Source organism: Mustela nigripes, chromosome 4, assembly GCF_022355385.1.
Source record: "Mustela nigripes isolate SB6536 chromosome 4, MUSNIG.SB6536, whole genome shotgun sequence".
NCBI classification, from domain to species: domain Eukaryota; kingdom Metazoa; phylum Chordata; class Mammalia; order Carnivora; family Mustelidae; genus Mustela; species Mustela nigripes.
In genome coordinates this window covers 159,003,318-159,022,401 of record NC_081560.1, presented here as the reverse complement: position 1 = coordinate 159,022,401, position 19,084 = coordinate 159,003,318, and the positions used below count along the sequence as shown (strand labels likewise).

The following is a 19,084-nucleotide window of genomic DNA, read 5'->3' as shown; positions in this document are numbered from 1 at the left end:
TTCTGTATGAGTTTTAGAAATAAGCTTATCAAGTCCTACAGTAAAGTTTATGGAGATTTGGATTGGGATTGAGTCATATTTCAATTTGGAGAGAACTGGTATCTTAACAATACTGAGTCTTGTGAAATAATAGGAAAAAAATATATATATATATATACATATATATATATATTTCTGTCCCTCGTTCCTGGCACAGAGATCCTAAAGCCCTTGCAATTTCTTAAGTGTTGAGAGCACAAGTAGCATATTCTGCTATAACATTTAGTCTTTGATCTTGGTTTCTAACATAAATCCCCTAAATCTCTTGGGATTTCCTGGGTGGTAGAAATGTTTTTTTGTTTTGTTTTTTAAAGGTTTTATTTATTTATTTGATAGAGAGCTTTAGAGAGAGAGAGAGAGAGAGAGAGCATGAGCCAGGGGAGGAGCAGAGGGAGAGGGAGAAGCAGTCTCCTCGCTGAGCATGGAGCCCAATGTGGCTTGATCCCAGAACTCCATGATCATAACCTGAGCTAAAGACAGACACTTAACTGCTTAACTGACCGAGCCACCCAGGTGCCCCAATAGGAATGTTTTTTTGTGAGGTGACTCTGTGGGTTCCTGGATGGCTTCAGGATGCATGCTGGTCACCAGAAAGATGTAACCGCAATTAGAAGATTTGAACTTTCAGACCTGCCCACCATTCTTTGAGAAAGTGGAAGGAGCTAGAGATTAAATTAATGATCAATCATGTCTACACAATACAACCTCCATAAAAATCCCAAAAGTATAGGGTTTGGAGAGTTTCTGGGTTGGCGAACATATCCATGTACTGGGAGGGTGGTACACTCCAACTCCACAGAGACAGGGGCTCCCTACATATGGGAAACTTCCAGACTTTGCCCCATGCATCTCTTTACCTGGATGTTCCTCTGTGTCTTTGATCATGTCTTTTGTTATATACTAAATATCGTAAGTGTTTCCCTGATATCTGTGACCTGTTCCAGCAAGTTATCATACCTGAGGAAGGAGTTACAGGAACCCTGATAGCAGGTTGTTGGTCAGAAGTATAAGAGATAATCTGGTACTTAAATAGGCATCAGAAGTGGGGACAATCTTGTGGTACTGAGCTCTTAATTTGTGGATCTAATGCTAACTGCAGGTAGTACAGAACTGAGTTCAGCTATAGGACACTCAGCTGGTATTGGAGAGTTAGTGGGTGTTGGAACAGAGCCACACTTCTAATACCCAACACTGAATTTAAGTATGAGAAGAAAGGAGAAACAAAGAGTTTTTCATAGACAAGTCTATAGTCCAGTCTGAGGAACACTGACATCTTAATAATGTTGAATCTTCTAGTACCTGAACATGGTATATGGCTCCATTTTGGATTGTAGGTTTACTTATTTATTTATTTTAAAGATTTTACTTATTTATTTGACAGAGAAAGACACAGAGAGAGAAGGAACACAAACAGGGGGAATGGTAGAGGGAGAAGCAAGCTTCCTGCCTCACAGGGTACCCGATGTGGGGCTGGATCCCAGAATCCTGGGATCATGACCTGAGCCAAAGGCAGATGCTTAACGACTGAGCCACCCAGGTGCCCCTGGATTGTAGGTTTAAATACAAGTTTTATTCCGGTGTTTCTTGTCTTCTTCAGGGGTTAGGATGATCTATATCCTTAATTTTTTTGTCTTCCATTTCAACCACTTTCTCTCTGAATCTTTTTACTTCTTTCTTTATTTTATATCATTTTCTTGTTTATCTTCCTGCCACTCCTCAATACTCTATTAAAATTTCATTTGAGTCTCTTCTCCATTGGGTACTTGTAATAGAGCTTTCATTCCTAAGATGATTTTGTCTTTTCTTACCTAACTTTGATCAATCTGTCTATCTATCTATCTATCTATCTATCATCTATCACTTTGTCCATTTCTGTTCTTGGATTTTGAATTTCTGATTTAAGGTAATTTTTCATATTTTCAGATGTTTATTTAAAGATATTAATTCCATTTGGAATTTTGTGTTTTGTGATTACTCTGTGGTTGATTTTTGGTAAACATTTTCTTCAGCTGAGCTATTTTTTATCTTAGTTGTTTTCTCCCCCCCCCCCCCCCAGTAGCTTTGTGTGAATTTATGGTGCTTAATTTCTTGTCATGGGATATAAAGTAATTTGCCATTGCTTGTTCAAGATCACCCTCTTCTGTCAATGTAGTGAAGTACAGTTCCTTTAAGGACTGGTGTGGCTTTTAAGTGCGGGGTGGGGAGGTGGATGAGTTTTTTTTAATATTCTTTTCATTATTTACCTATTCCAGTTTTAGAATATCCTATTGATTTTATTAATGTTATCTTATTTTTTTCTCTGAAGGTTTCAGACAGCTTCATTTCAAACTTCTTTTCAGATTCTTGTATCTCTGTCACCTCAGGATATAAATCTCTCTTTTGTGACTACTTTTATTGAAATAAGTGTGTTTTTATTTATTTTTATTTTTTATTTTTTTAAAAGATTTTATTTATTTATTTGACAGACAGAGAGATCACAAGTAGGCAGAGAGGCAGGCAGAGAGAGAGGGGGAAGCAGGCTCCCCACTGAGTGAAGAGCCGGGTGCGGGCTTGATCCCAGGACCCTAGAATCATGACCTGAGCCAAAGGCAGAGGCTTTAGCCACTGAGCCACCCAGGCGCCCCCTAAACGTGTTTTTAAACTTTTCCTGGAAATTCCATATTGTGTGGGAATTTTCTTCTATACCTGCCTTTTCTGTGAGGTAATTTCTTAGCTGCCTTAGCCTTGGTCTTATAGGTTGACCTGATTCAAACAATGTCATATATTTGTAGTTCAGCTCAGCACTCCCCATTTCTAGAGAGACAATTCTCTACTATTCACATGGTATGGACCAGAAAGGGACTCTGCTATGGACACTGGCCCTGAGTAAGTAGTGTGTTACTGCAACAATTCTAGATGCATGGATGGAGCGATATCACCCACCTTTCTTGGGTGGGAAGCCCAGCTCAAGTTCTTGTTACAGAAGGTGCATTCTAGCTTTTTCTAGGAGGTATTTAACCCCACTCCTGCCTGCCTGGCTCCAGTTCCATCTTCAGTTCCTGTGACTTAACACTTTCCTCATTGTTTAAGTTTTACTCTCTGTTTTGAGCCACTGAGATATTTCTCTTGGGTTTTGAGAATAGTGTATAAATATATATCTTAATATATTATCTCATTCTTATGGATTTGGGGTACAGGAAAGAAGATTATGAGTATATTTACTTTGAGAACTTTATCCAGAGATTTTTATGCCTTTTAAAAAGTGATGATGACAATACGTATCAAAAACAAACAAACAAACAAAAAAACAAAACAAAATCCTTTGATCCAGTAATTCTGCTTCTGGATATCTGACTTGAGGAGTTAATCCAAAAGGTAGGGGAAAGAAAGCTACATGGATAAAGATGTTCATAATTTTTGGGGGGGGGTTATAAAAATCTGGATATATTAAAAATATTTTTTGACGGGGCGCCTGGGTGGCTCAGTGGGTTAAAGCCTCTGCCTTCAGCTCAGGTCATGATCTCAGGGTCCTGGGATCAAGCCCCACATAGGGCTCTCTGCTCAGTGGGGAGCCTGCTTCCCCCTCTCTCTCTGCCTGCCTCTCTGCCTCCTTGTGATCTCTCTCTCTCTTTGTCAAATTAATAAATAAAATCTAAAAAAAATATGTTTTTTGATAATAGGGAAATATTTCATAAATATACTCATTCAATGTAATATTGTGCAGGTACTAAAAATAATAATTTACGAAGAATGTGCATATAAAAATGCTTTTATAATGCAAGAGAAAAAAATTGCCTTCAGACATTTTTTGTTGTTTTAAACAAGTGTGCTTTAAAAAAAAAAAAGAACCCCCCAAAAGCCCAAAAAACCAAAAAACAACAACAACAACAAAAAGAAAGAAACTCAGGAAGATAGAAGAATGGAAAGAAACTACATCAAAATGATGAAAGTGGTTGTATTTTGGTGATGTTTCCTTTTATTTTCTGTATTTCCAAAATTTTATGTTACACTTGTATATCATTTTTAGAATAGAAAAAGACCTAAATAAGTATGTTGTCAAGAAGCTGAATCATAAAAGAATGAAATTTTAAATAGGAATGCCTTCATGATTATAAAGAATGGATTGGCCACGTAACTGTTGATTACAAAACATGGTTCTGATGGCCACAAACAAGAGGAAGATTTGTGGTGTGGGCTTGTGGGTTGTGATCAGATCACTTTTCAGGAGCACCAGTTGGAGGTACAGAGTAAGAAGGCAGGGCTAGGAAGGGATGGCAGATGGCAAGAACCTCTAGTTTGTAGGCACCTGGCCAGGATCCAGGCTCTGATGAGCAACTAGGAGACTGCAGTAGGGGTAAGTTGGCAGAAGGCATAATGGGGAGCCAACATTTATTGAAGGGTTGCTGAGTTTGGGCCAGGCACTGTTTGGACCCTGAAGATAGAGACAGGCAAGACCAACACAGTTCTTACCCTCATGAAACTTACAGTTGCCAAATGTCAGGGGTTGTCAAATTTTGCTTGGATAGTAAGCATTTTAGGTTTTGTGGGGCCATGAAATCTCTGTCATAACTACTCAACTCTGCTGTTGTAGCCCAAAAGCAACCACAGACAATAGTCAATGAACAGACATGGCTGAGTTCCAATAAAACTTAATTTACAAAAACAGATGGTGGCTGAATTTGGACAATGGGTCATCATTTTGCCAACTCTGATCGAGGGGGAAGACAGGCAGTAAATGAATCAACATAAACACTAGATTCTGATCATTGTTAGGAAGGAATAAAAAGGGATGATGTGGTTATGAATTACTCTGGGCGGCCCACTTAATATTTTATCTTTCACTGAGTTGTGACATCCATACAGTAAAACACACAAATCCTCAAATAATACAGGATGCTTTTAGCACCTTAACCCAAATGATGTGTGAACCCATTTCTTTTCTTGTGTGTGTGTGTTTTTTTTTTTTTTTCTGTAGTGGTGCTTGGTTAGGGCCAGAGCTGAGGAGGCATGAGTGAGAAAAGTCCATCAGAGAACATCAGTACCACTGCCGAACCATAGAATCAATCTGTTTTGTAAAACACTTCTTTGAAGTATTGCTGTGATGGAATCTATTGATATCTGCCACTTAATTGGTGGGCACTTTAAGAGTTGTGCATTAATCATGGACAAAGAGCTGAGAAAAGTTGGGGCGCCTGGGTGGCTCAGTGGGTTAAAGCCTCTGACTTTGGCTTGGGTCATGGTCCCAAGGTCCCGGGATCGAGCCCCACATCGAGCCCCACATCGAGCCCCACATCGAGCCCCACATCGGGCTCTCTGCTCTGCAGGGAGCCTGCTTCCCCCTCTCTTTGCCTGCCTCTCTGCCTACTTGTGATCTCTGTCCGTCAAATAAGTAAATAAAATCTTAAAAAAAAAAAAAAAAAAAAAAGACCTGAGAAAAGTGCCCTCAGGGAGCTCGGAGGTGGGGTCAACTGGTACGGGTATGGATCCCGCAGGAGCAACTGGCAGCTGCAAGAACGCTTAGTGAGGTCAGTGTGAAGGCTCCAGGTGAGGCAGGAGGCGAGGTCGTCACACATGGGTAGTCGCCAGGAAAAGACAGCCTGAGCTTGTAGGAATCAGAGAGGTTTGGTTTGATTGCGTGTGGTTTTGCTCTGATGGGATTGCTTGAAGACACTGAGTAGGAAATAGTTAGGGGAAGTTCTGTGATGGTGAGAGAGAGAGAGGAGCGAGCAGGAATGGAGTGTGTGTCAGTAAATAGAAACGAATCATGGCATGTTCAGATCCTCTCTCCCTCCCTCCCTTCCTTTTAGCCCTCCTTGTCTTTCTCCTTTCTTTTTTAAACATACTGGGGATGAGAGAACAAGAAGACATTTAATTAGTGGGTTGCCACGGAACATAAGCCTACTAAGATACTATTTGCTGCATGCAAAATTAACAGGCATCCTGTATTTACATTTGCTGCTTGTGGGCATCCTGGACTTCCGGGGTTGGTTTTTCCACTTCAGCCTCGGTAAGGGAATCTCTTGGAAGACAGCTGCCACCAGGAGGCAGCCGGGTGCTGTGTTGACTCTAGATGCCCGCAGTCTCTGGGCTTCTGGGTAGTTCTGAGTGTGCACTCCTTTCTCCTCCAATCCTCCCCAACCCCACCCCAACCCAACCACAACTTTCCACTGTTCCCTCCTAATCTCGCTTTGTTAAAATAGCTAAACTCTAGAAACATTTAAAGCATTTTCTAAATGTAAAAGGAATCCATAATGTAACACACATCCTGCCTTCCTAGTTAATTGCAGTCACAAATTCTTTCTTCTTTTAAAAACCTGAATTTAAGGGCACCTGCGTGGCTCAGTGGGTTGAGCGACTGCCTTCGGCTCAGGTCATGATCCCAGACTTCCAGGATCTCCTCCCGCATCGGGCTTCCAGCTCCTTGGGGAATCTGCTTCTCCCTCTGACCTTCTCCTCTCTCATGCTCTCTCTCACTCATTCTCTCTCAAATAAATAAATAAAATCTTTAAAACAACAACAACAACAACAACACCCTGAATTTAGCTTAAAAGCTCCTGTCACTCGCCATGTTGACCTGGGTGTCCCCTCCCTTCCCAACCTTCACTCCTGCCCTCCAACTGCACTGGCTCTTTGCTCCCTCCTCTTCCCACCACTTCCTTCCTCTGCTTGTCACCATGGTTACATGGGGACCTGCTTCTGTGGTGCCTTCATCCATAGCTGGTTTCTGAGATAATTTCCCCAGTGAATTCCAGCTCCTCTCAGTTATCTCTGCCCTCATCTTCCTCCAATGAAAAAAAAAATCTGGGAGAGAGAGAGGAAATCCCAGCTGCTCAGATATCAAAATTCTATCTGTAACCAGGAGATTTTCTCTAGGTAATGTTACCTCTTCTGTTTGTTTTCCTTTTTTAAGAAGGAAAAGCCACTCTTGTCCCCATGGCTGTTACTCGGGTGTCACCCTAAATCCACATGTAACATTTAATTGATTAAGTGCCTTTGGGCCTTGGATCTGTAATAACACCCAGCAACTGTATTCTTCTTTAAATGCCTTCAATTATGGAAGTGAAAAGGACAGAAAAAGTCACCAAACCAAGATCACTGGCTGTCTGTGGGGGAGGCATCATTATAAGAAGGCATCAGCCTGGTCAGTCTGGGTCATAGCAAGAGCTTTTAGAGGACAGCCTCAAGCTGTGTAAAGAGATAGTAAAGCTAACGGTCCCTAGAAAAAAGAACTTTCCAAGAGCGATGGAGTGGAAATATCTCCAATAGTTTTCAAGCAGCAAAGATGATTCTTAAAAGCTTTAGGTGCAACAACATGGAAATGAAGATCAGAAATGAGAGGGTTTTGATAAGTATTTTTGGCTTTTGATTTGCTTGGTTTTTGGTATGCTGAGATTCTGTGAGTTAGGTAATTTTCCACACTCCTCATGAGCTACAGGATAACCTACTCAAATTATGCAAATCATTGTTCAAAGGAAGAGGCAGAATTATGTTAGTGTCTTCCATAATTCTATTGGAATTATGATTCATAGGGTCTTCATTCTCAAAGAGGACTTGCACCAAATGAACACAGTCGAGCACCATTTCTTTTTTTTCATGTCAGGAAAGGCTGTAACTCACAGAAACACTTCTTAGAATCCCCATGTCCTCACCCACCCACTCCCCTTCCACAGCTGCTTCTGGGCCTCTCTCTTCTAAAACACAGATTTGGACATCCTCCTTCAGCCTGATCTGTGAGTTTCTCTGAGTTATTCTCCTCCCAATTCTGCCTCACGAGAGACCCTAAAACAGGAGCCTGCTGGGAGGACCGTGAGAAAGGAAGAAACTGAAAAGAAAAAGGCAGAACCTTCTTTAGTTTCCAGGGCTAGGGGAAGGACTGGAAATACATTGACATCAATATTTTTGCCTCGATAGACTTACATTTTTTGATAACAAAACTAGCCACAATTTCCTTTAAGCATCTGAGCATCTGCCCCGACCCTCTGGGACAGTCATCTCATTAGCAGTAATTTTTAGTGGTATGCTGTCCTTGATCCTATCTCTGCAAGTGCGGTGTAAGGAGTCTTGCTATTTTTCAAGGGCAGTAAAATTCAACTATACTCCGTCATCTCTGGCTTAACCGAAGAAGAACAGGAGGCAATGAAGCAGACCCTTTCTGAGCATATTGCCTATACTCACCACCCTCTGAGTAAGAACACTGACCTTCTAGAAAAGAAGATGGAAGACAGGACCTCTGTTGGGAATATGAGAGCAAGGTGTTTATATTATCGCTCTTTATAGTGGAGGTGGTGGACATTGGTGGCACAGGCAATGTGACGGTAAATCTGTTGGGGCATATATAGGGAAGCATGAGTGACTGTTTCAGGCTGAATTTAATGAATTGTTTCTATCTTGATGGAGACATTAGGAGTTTATGTTCTAGTCTTCAGCTTTGCATGATCAAAATCTCTATTCTGACTGTCCTCTTGGAATGGCCAGGCTTTGGAAGATTCATTTTCCAGAAGGCTGGACCATGGATTGATTTTAGGGAAGAATATCATCACTGGGAAGGAAATCTCTTTCCCCAAACTTCCTTTTCCACTTTAGCTGTATCCTTTTTAGGGACTACCCTTTGTGGTCCTGGTCTCCTGGAGCACTGATGTTCACAGCAGTTGCCGCGGGATCATAGGGTCACAGGGGCAACCTGCCTGAGTAGTCTGGTTCTGCTGCCCTCTGCTGGGCACAGTGGGCATATCCCTCTTGTTAACCAAAGCGTCCTGTCCCTCTCCCCAAGAGGCTGCAATTCTTTTTTTTTTTGAAGATTTTATTTATTTATTTGACAGAGATCACAAGTAGACAGAGAGGCAGGCAGAGAGAGAGGAGGAAGCAGGCTCCCCACTGAGCAGAGAGCCTGATGTGGGGCTCGATCCCAGGACCCTGGGATCATGACCTGAGCTGAAGGCAGAGGCTTTAACCCACTCAGCCACCCAGGCACCCCAAGAGGCTGCAATTCTTATCCTCCAACCCTTCTTCCTCTGCAATCCCTCTTATTATTAAGGATATACTAAACCCTCTCATTATAAAGGAGGCTGGCATGGAGCCAGCAGCTTCCACGTAGAGTTTATCTAACGTGCCTGGGAGAATGATTCTGGCACCCATCACAATGGATAATGGGTTATTTCTGGGAAGGGCCCTGAAATATGTCCAGGAAATGTCTGAGCTCATCAACTATGCCCTGACTCATTCAGTCTGTTATCAGACGGTGATATCTCTTGACCTCATCCCCACATATTATGATAGTTTCTATTTGGTAGCCTCTAAAGAGGAAACCTCTTTCTATAGCATAATAATAATTGTTATTGTTATGATTCATCCACTATAGCATCCATGAGGCAGTAGCTGAGCATTGCAGAAATCTCAAGTGTCAGCATCAAGTTGGCCCTTTCAACTGAAAGTGAAGGGGAGAAGGTTGGAAAGATGCTAATAGAGGTGAAATGAGGTATCCTGAAGATAAGGGAGACTAGGTTGAGATGGCCCAATGTGCTGGGTCATCAGGGACCAGTAATACCTACCAAAATTTATTGTACATTGTAGACCTCCTCAGAGTCTTGCACTGGCCGCTCTAGGCCTTCTTAGCACACCAATGTAGGCTGGTAGTGCCATGCTTATACTGTACTTCTAGGAGAATCCACCTACCATGTAACCTTTCTTCTTTGTCTTGGAGGAGCATTTTAGCAGATGTGTGTATATATAAGTGGTCTGCACTTTGCCCCATTCCAGTGTAAATATTACAAATATGGCCATTGGGCTCATGTCACTGACAACGATACAGCATATTGGCCTCAGATTAGGAGGACAAGACAGTAGAATCTTCATCAAACTAACAGTTACAACTCCAAGGGCTTAGGCCCTTTTAATCTCTCTACTTTGGGGGATACTTCCCTTGAAAAAAGTTATCAAAGTATGAAATTAAAATAATTTTTAAGAGTTGAGAACATGGAGTGGATAGAATTGATTCAACTGGGTTCTGGGCCAGACTATGGAGTAGGTCAATGAGCTAAAAGAGAAGGGTCATAGGTCCTGAGTGCTGGCAACATCGATGACTACATCGATGCTATAGTGCTCCTCTGAGGCAAGTTAGATCCCCAGAACCACATGCTCTACAGCAATTGCTGGGCAGCCTACATCAAGAAAGTTGACTACTAGAAGGCTTATGAGGATGGTTGCAAAACTATTGACTTAAAGCCTGACTGGGGCAAGGGTTATTCGCAAAAAGCAGCAGCTTTTGAATTCTTAACACTGATCTGAAGAAGCCAAGGGAACCTACAAAGAAGTTTTAAAACATGAAGCAAATAATGCTCAGTTCAAAGAGGGCTTGCAGAATATGGAGGCCCGGTTGTGCAGAGAGGAATTTCATGAATCCTTTCAACACGTCCAGTCTGTACCAGAAGTCAGTGGGTGATCCCAGGACAAGGACGCTGCTCACTGATCCTACCTACCAGCAACTGATAGAACAACTATGAAACAAGCCGTCTGACCTGGATGCCAATCTGTAAGATCCTGGATCATGACTACTCTCAGTGTCCTCCTGGGAGTTGATCTGGGCAGCACGGATGAGGAGGAAGGAGTTGCAACAGCGCCATCATCACCTCCTCCCAAAAAGGGTACCCAGCCCGCGCCAGTAGAAGAAGATCCTGCAGCGAAGGAGAAGCAGGCACTGAAAGAAAAAGAGTTGGGGAGTGAGGCCAAAGACAAGACTTTGACACAGCCTTGAAGCGCTATGACAGAGCCAAGGACCTGGATCCCACCAGTATGACCCACACATGACCAGTCAAGCAGCTGTGTACTTCGAGAAGAGCGACTACAGTAAATGCTGGGAGCTTTTTGAGAAAGCCATCAAGGTGGGGTGTGAAAACCGAGAAGACTGTCGACAGACTGCCAAAGCTTATGCTCAAATCGACAACTCCTACTTTAGACGTGAATGGGCAAGTTCAGGGTGGTGTGGCCAGAGACGGCAACTCCTACTTCAAAGAAGAAAAGGGCAAAGATTCCATCTATTTCTATAACAAATCTTTGGCAGAGCCCTGAACCCCAGATGTGCTGAAGAAATGCCAAAAGGGGGGGTGCCTGGGTGGCTCAGTAGGTTAAGACTCTGCCTTTGGCCCAGGTCACGGTCTCAGGGTCCTGGGATCGAGTTCCGTATTGGGCTCTAGGCTCAACGGGAAGCCTGCTTCCACCTCTCTCTCTGCCTGCCTCTCTGCCTACTTGTGATCTCTCTCTCTCTATCTCTCTCTCTCTCAAATAAATTAAATCTTAAAAAAAAAAAAAAAAAATTCCAAAAGGTGGAGAAAATTCTCAAGGACCAAGAGTGGCTGGCTTAAGTAAACCCTGACCTGGCCTTAGAGGAGAAGAACAAAGGGAATAAATGTTTTCAGAAAGGGGACTCTCCCCAGGCCATGAAGTATTACACAGAAGCCATCAAACAGAACCCAAGAGATGCCAAATCGTACAGCAATCAAGCTGCCTGATACACCAAACTCCTGGAGTTTCGGCTGGTGCTCAAGGACTGTGAGGAACGCATCCATCTGGAACCAACCCTCTTCTGCTGCTTACACTCGGCAAGCAGCTGCGCTAGAGGACACGAAAGACTATACGAATGCCAGGGATGTCGTTAAGTTAGAAACACTTAAGGCCTTAGATCTGCACTCCAACAGTTAAGGAGGCAGACAGTTACCAACGCCGTATGATGTCCTAGCACAACCCACCTGAGAGCCTGCAGGTGCAGCAGATAACGAGTGACCCGGTCATGCGGCTTATCCTGGAACAGATGCAGAAGGACCCTTAGGCACACAGTGAAAACGTAAATGGTCCTGTAACAGCACTGAATATTCAGAAGCTTATGGAAGCATGGGTCTGATCACATTGGGTGATGACTTGCTCACCATGTTCTTCCTTTGGCACTCGTGTGGAAACAGGAGCTGGAGCTGTAGCAAGGAGCTCAGAGCAGAGGGGAGAGCAAGGTAAAGCGAACAACTTCTCTTTCTAGATCTACATAGATCTATGTGGAAGAGTCCCACTCACGTTACTCGTACTGCCACTGCCTCGAGACCTCCCAGCACATGCATGGTCTCTTCTGCTGCCCCGGGGTTCCATGTTCCCCATCCTCAGTTGCTGTCTCCTCTGCTCTCCCATAGTTGGTTATTTTATTTATTTATTTATTTTTTGAGGCAGTGGGCATGTATCGAGAGGGGAGGGTGTTCTTCCCGACCTCGGGTCCCAACTCTCTTCACCTTAACTCCACGTACCCTTCTCCAATAAAGTAAGCCAGTTGGGCGTGGTTATGAAAAGAGAAGAAAAGAAGGCAGTTTTTAAAGAATCAGATAAAGAATTCCAATCAAAGCAGTAGTAGCAGTCATGCATACTTTGCCCTGGCTCTTTTTCCCTCTGATATTGTTACTTAGTAACTTCCCAGATAGTGGCTATTCCATCAATGAGTGTATCAATGTATGCAGATTATGATGACTGATGACTTAAAACAGTGCTCTTAGTAACATACATAAGAAATGTCTTTATTATTTTAAGCCAATAAGATTTCAGTGTTACCAAAGTATTACCAAATAACCCAGTTTATCTTGACAGATAACAATCAGAGTTAAGTATATGAGTGTAAGTCAATCTCTAGGGCTCTGGTTGCAGAGAGACCTGATTTGAATCCTGGTTCTGCTGTGTTAGTGGCATGCCTTAAGGTAGACTTCTCCACCTCTCTGAACTTCCATTTTTGCTTTAGAAAAAAATGATAATAATAGCATCGTTGCAGGGGTTGAATGACTAAATACATATAAAATATTCAGCACATGTTCAGCACATGGTAAGTGCTCAATAAATGGTAGCTATGATTATTTTTTAAAAAGATTTTATTCATTTATTTGTCAGAGAGAGAGAGAGAGAGAGCCTGTGCGAGCATAAGCAGAAGGAGCAGCAGGCAGAGGGAGAAGCAGGTTCCCTGCTGAGCAAGGAGCCCGATGTGGGACTTGATCCCAGGACTCCGAGATCGTGGTCAGAGCTGAAGGTAGACGCTTAACTGAGCCATCCAGGAGTCTCAATGGTAGCTATTATTATTGCTTTCAATCATTAGCAATATTTTAGCCTATTGATCATAAATAGGCCATATAAAGACAAGAGGAATGTGTATGAGCCAGTAGAGTTATTAAAGTAGATGGAATACTGCCTTTTCGGAGATATATAAAGGGGTAAGCTCTTCAAGCTTTGTGGTGAAAATATGTACACATATGACTATTTTGTGATGGGGAGGGGGTTATATTTGGTCTTTTAAAATAGTATCTCTGCTTCTTCACACTCCATTCACAGAACAAGCCCTCTTTACTAAAACTTAGAGAATTCTGTGCTAAAAATATTCCATTCCCATTTGGTGTAGTGAAATGTCATATCCATTAAACACCAACATACCAAATGCTTCTTGCAGATTCTCAACCCAGCAAACCCAAGTCAACAGGAAATCATGATCAACAGCTTGTTCATACTGTACATCTTGACAGATTAGTTTGGAGAATTATCTAAGGCTTGTGATCTTACAGCTATCTTAGAATTGTAAGTCATGTACTCCAGTTAACTAATTTTTAAAGAGAAGAATTTGTGAGCCAGGGAGTGAAAGTGACTTCTTAAGGTCACAAAACTACAAAGGTGGTTGAATTGGGCCAAAAGCTCCAAATTTCCAAGCCACGTTTTCCTCCATTGTAACAGTTACAGATTTTTGACCTGATCTAGTTCTAATATAGAAAAAACTAAGGCTAAAAGAAACTCAATGTCTTGTTTGAGGTGATCCTTAAAGCTAACATGTCCCAAAGCTTTGGCCAACTTTTGTAACCACAGGCTTTGTGCTCCTGACATACCCCTGCTTGGTTCAACATGGTTATTCATTTATGTATGTATGTATGTATTTAAAGATTTTTATTTATTTATTTGAGAGAGAGAGAGTGAGACAGAGAATGAGAGGAGAGGTCAGAGAAGAAGCAGAATCGCCACTAAGCAGGGAGCCCGATGTGGGACTTGACCCTGGGACTCCAGGATCATGACCTGAGCCAAAGGCAGTCACTCAACCAACTGAGCCACCCAGGTGCCCCACAATATGGTTATTTAGAGTAGAGGCCCAGCAAGCGGACTGGTGATGGGCTAGTAACATCACAATCACTTAAAGAATGTTTAAAAATAAAAACTCCTAGGTCCTGTTCTTTGAGGATTCAGTTTCAGTGGCCCTGAGGTGGGGTCCCAGGAACCTGTGTAGATAGTTTGCTTTCTTGGGGGTGGGGGCTGCAAAACCAGTTCTGGGAACCATTATTAACAGAAGTCAGTGTTTTATGTTCTTCTCTTCTCTGCTAAGATTGATCTACGATAATTTCCAGCTAATGACTAGACACCTGTGGAAAAGCTAAGTCAGGAAAAGTCCTGGGCCAGGAAAGAGCCTCTAAGATTTTAATCTTCAAGCCAAGCTCAAGGTGATTAGAGCAAGGAGAAAGCTGCCCTTGCCAGATAAAGGTTGATCTGAAGCCGAAACACATCCAGGAGAACAAAATGTGATCTAGGAATGCTTGCTCGCATTTCCCAGGGATAGGAGGCCACAGAATCAGAATTGACAGTTTGACTTCACTTGGGAAAACATCATTTTGAAACAGAGGATATCAGTTTAAATATTTTAAAACAGAATGTTTGAGAGAACACCATTTAAAGATGTATATAGAAATCGTAACAGTGAATCATCATGAATAATAGACAAAGATGGGAGATTGTATTTTGTCACGTTTTGCAAAATAAGAGCTGGAAGGACTCTTTGAAACCTTTTAGCAAAGGGATTCTAGACACATCTAAGGGTGTGGCCTCTTCCCTAGTAACTCCAGCTCTCTAAATGGAAATTCTCCACAGAGACCACACCTCTGGCTGACGACTTGTTGTTTTGCCTGTTCAACATCCTTTCTTTCTTTTTAATAGCACTACAATTTCACTTTAGGGAAATACTCTTGCCTCACTCTCATTGCACGTGGTTATTGCGCATGGGTTCTAGGGGTGGGCATATGACCCATGCTTGGCCAATCCGACCCTTCTGTCCTTAGCCAGAACAATTGCTTTGGGGATGGGCACTGGGCCAGTGAGCATCAGCCCCCAACTTTAGCTGGAACTACTGGAAAAGGAGTACCGTCTTTCCGTTAGGCACAGCTGAGCTGTCAGGGTGTCCTATTGGAGCTGCTGATGGATATCTCTCCACCATGAAAGGAGAGACTGACTTAGAAAGTAGTCAATAATCGAGTCAGAGAAAAACAGATGTATGAAAATATCATCTGATGGGGCGCCTGGGTGGCCCAGTGGGTTAAGCCTCTGCCTTCGGCTCAGGTCATGATCCCGGGGTCCTGGGATCAAGCCTCACATCGGGCTCTCTGCTCGGCAGGGAGCCTGCTTCCTCCTCTCTCCCTCTCTGCCTGCCTCTCTGCCTACTTGTGATCTCTCTCTCTGTGTCAAATAAATAAATAAAATCTTAAAAAAAAAAAAAAAAGAAAATATCATCTGAGTATCTGGTCCAGGTATTTCTGAAGCTATGTGTTTTTATATTTAAACTAGTTGAGTTGGGATTTCAGCAACTTATAACCAAAAGAATCCTAACCACCCTGTCTCCTCAGGGATCAGAACCTGGGTGGAGAAATGATTAATGATTAACTTGTCTAACTCTCTAGCGTTGTGAGTAGCCACAGTAAAATGCAAACCCAGAGCCACCTGAGTTGAAAACCTGTTGTTACTCATTATGTCCACTGCTCTAAAGAGAGAAATATTGTGGCCACCAACAGGATAGGTCTACAGGCAAAAGGCAAGAAAACACTGGTCATGTTTCACTTCTCCTTTAGATCCCTATAGAAATTAGTTTTCCCCCTTTGTTGTGTCTGCATGCTGCCTTTTAGAAATAAATCCCAGAGGTATGTAAATCCTTTAAGAGCAGGGACAACTTCTTGCACACTTTGTTTTCTTCATACCATCTTCCAAGCACTTTGGCTATAGAAGATGTTCAAGAAAAGTTTTTAATACAGTTGAGCTTGCTGTGTCCGTTGGTGTAAAAACCAATCAGTAGCCCTAGGGTACTTAGAATACTCCAGGTTCTTGATTAGGGTGTCTATCCAGCAGTTTACAAAAGTACTGAATTTTTCTTTTTTAAGATTTATTTATTTATTTGAGAGAACGAGAGGGCTTGAGGGGCAGAGGGAGAGGAAGGGAAAATCTCAAGCAGACTTTGTGCTGAGCACAGAGCCCAATGCTGGGCTCTATCTCACAACCCTGAGACCCTGACCTGAACTGAAACCAAGGGTTGGGCACTCAGTCAACTGTGCCACCCAGCTGCAGAAGAATTCAGAGTCCTGAATTTTTGGTATTTATTTTGTTTTTAAGCACTTCATAGCATGGTGCCACTGATGGATACTATCCAAAATGAATCTTGACTTTGCTTCTTAACTGGCTATATATGACTGGGCAAATTACTTAGCTTTCTAAGCCTAAGTTTTCTCACTTGTAAAACAATGCTCTTATTACAGAATCATAGAGGATGGAATGATAATACAGTTAAAGCACTTAGTATAGTGCCCAACTCATAGTAAGTGCTTAAGAAGTGTCACTGTTATTATAATGAAATTAAAATGTTAAAATATAAATTATAATATTAATTAAAATATTAAAATTCCTAAAGTTTTTTTTTAAAAATTATTAAATATGTGTAGATAGACAGGGTTAAGGGAATGAAGGACAAAAAACAGTTGTCCTGGGATCTAGCCCTGTTGGGAGGACTGGTTTCTGGGACACAGTTTTGCTGAGAATTATTGTTAAAAGCTTCAGCTAGGGAAGATGCTCCCTTTGGGGGCATCTCTGAGTAGTGCTGACAATGGGTGGGGATCCCTCTTGAGAATAGAAATTTCAAAGGTATAGACTTCTGAAAGTGTTAGTATCCCACTTCTTATTCTTTGGGTCTCCATGGATTAATTAAATTAGTTCTCACCCTTCATTTTTGTGGATCAAGTTTTAGGTAGATTTGCCACATGTGTTTGAATAAGGATTTACCCAGGAAATAAATTGTGTCTCTTTTATTTCCAGTTATACCTGGGAAGCAGGAGGGCTTGGTAGGTCTATTTTTTGGGGGTAACCCATGGCCAGGATTCTTTATGAGGCTGGAAATTGGCTATGGGGGAGAAGCTGCTTCTCAGATACGTGAGCAAGAGGGGTGAAGCTGGTGAGCTTAAAGCTATTTCATTTCCACCAGCTTTATGGATTTTCTGTGAAGTAGGACTATTCCAAGGGATAGAGGGTGGGACAGGATAAAAGAATCACAGACCCCTAAGGTCAAGTCCTGACCAGCAGGGATAGGTAGGCTGGTAGAAGAGATGGATAGGTCAACAACCAACCATAACACAAGGCAGAATAAATTATGAGCCTTGTTTATGGTAAAAGCCATGGACTGAGGAAGCTGGAGAAAGGAGAAACCACATCCAGCTGGTTGGATGAGGACTAAGATGTCCAAAGGTAGAAGAGTAGGGAAAGGGAATTATTGATGGTTGGGGTAGCCTGGGCACAGAAGCAAGTACATGCTCAGATGAATAATTTGGCAAATTGTGAGCATGAAGGGAGCATGGGTGAAATGGATGATGGTGGAGTGGAAGGAGAAGTTGGCCAGATTTTGAGTTCCACCTTTAGGACTTTATAGAGCCACTTGAAGGTCTTCCTAGGCCTGGGTGGTCCTGCATGCCCTGTATCCTTGATAGCAATCATGTTAAAATGCATCTACATCCCACATGAAGATCAACATGTAAGAACTGTGTTCAGTGGGTTGAGCCCTTACCGACTAGCAGTATACCTACAGATGTGGTCCTAGGACCAGTACCAGGCGAGGAGGAGTTTGGAATCAGCCTGGGATGGAATGAGTACAGGACTTGAGAGGAAACATTGAGAAACTTGCACAGCAATTTGGCATTGCCACAGTAACGAAGCATGTGGACATTTTCCTGGTAATTAATTTTTATTCTAATTTCAAAAAATATTGGTCCACAACACAATGGAAAGACATTGGCCAAAAATACATTGGAGATTTTTAAAAATTTCCATAGTTGAAGCTTTTTTTTTTTAAACATTAGAAAACTTTTTAAAAGTAGAGCAGCTCTGATCTGGTTGAAGTAATATAATATAGAGAAGAGAGTCCGTGAACTTGAAGATAGATCAATAGAAATCCCACAGTTTGACTAGCAGAGGAGAAGGAGATGGAAATATCTCAGTACTCAGCATTGTACCCAAATTGAGGTAACTATGCCTAAACATTCTTAGGTGAAGATAATTGTGTGGCAATTACAGAAATCCACTCAAACTAACACAGAACAAAGCCAGACATGTATGTGTGGTCATGGCGGGGCAGGGTTGTTATTAGAAGGCTCCAGAAGTACATCAAGAAACTCAGGGACAGGGAGTGCCATTGGCTGTAATGAGGGATGAGCGGGAAATGGATAGCCCCTAGGGATCTCCCCCTCTCTTCTCTCTCTTTCCCCCTGTGAGAGATGCTGTGTTACACTGCCCAGATCCTCCTTCAGGAATAAAAGACTTACTTTCCCAGCTTCTGGGAGGACTCCCAGAAACAGCCTTGGCTGCCCTTGCTAGCCTGTGGGGATTGTGGCTGACACACAGCCTCACCTCAGGCCATACTTTCTTCCAGCCCACATCTAGTGACTAATCCCCATGAAGCTGGAAAGTTCTGGTGGGTCCCCTCGCTCCAACTTGGGATGCCTGAGAAGGAGCATCTCAGCTCCCTACAGAGATGCTTTTATTGGAACTGCATCATGGCTCAGCTGCTCTCTGCCAAATTCTCCTTTCTTCTCCTCCCTTCCAGGTCGCATTTCAAGGGTACTACCTAATAAATGTATGTACGTTAGCCTGACAGAGTCTGGTTCTCAGGCAACCTTGCCGGAGCCACCAGACCTCCCTCCTCCTTCCTTTTCTTCCCCTTTCTCTCTCTCCTTACCTCTTTCTCTTTGCTCTTCCTCCCCTTCCCTCTCAGACTATG

The 19,084-nt window shown here is 42.5% G+C and overlaps 1 long non-coding RNA gene and 1 pseudogene across 1 annotated transcript in view; both read left to right on the top strand.

Moving 5' to 3' along the window:
• Positions 1–19,084, top strand: part of LOC132016638 (uncharacterized) — a 223,481-nt gene that overhangs the window by 140,127 nt on the left and 64,270 nt on the right. The gene's annotated exons all lie outside the window — the stretch shown is intronic.
• On the top strand, positions 10,034–11,911 carry LOC132015463 (stress-induced-phosphoprotein 1-like; annotated as a pseudogene).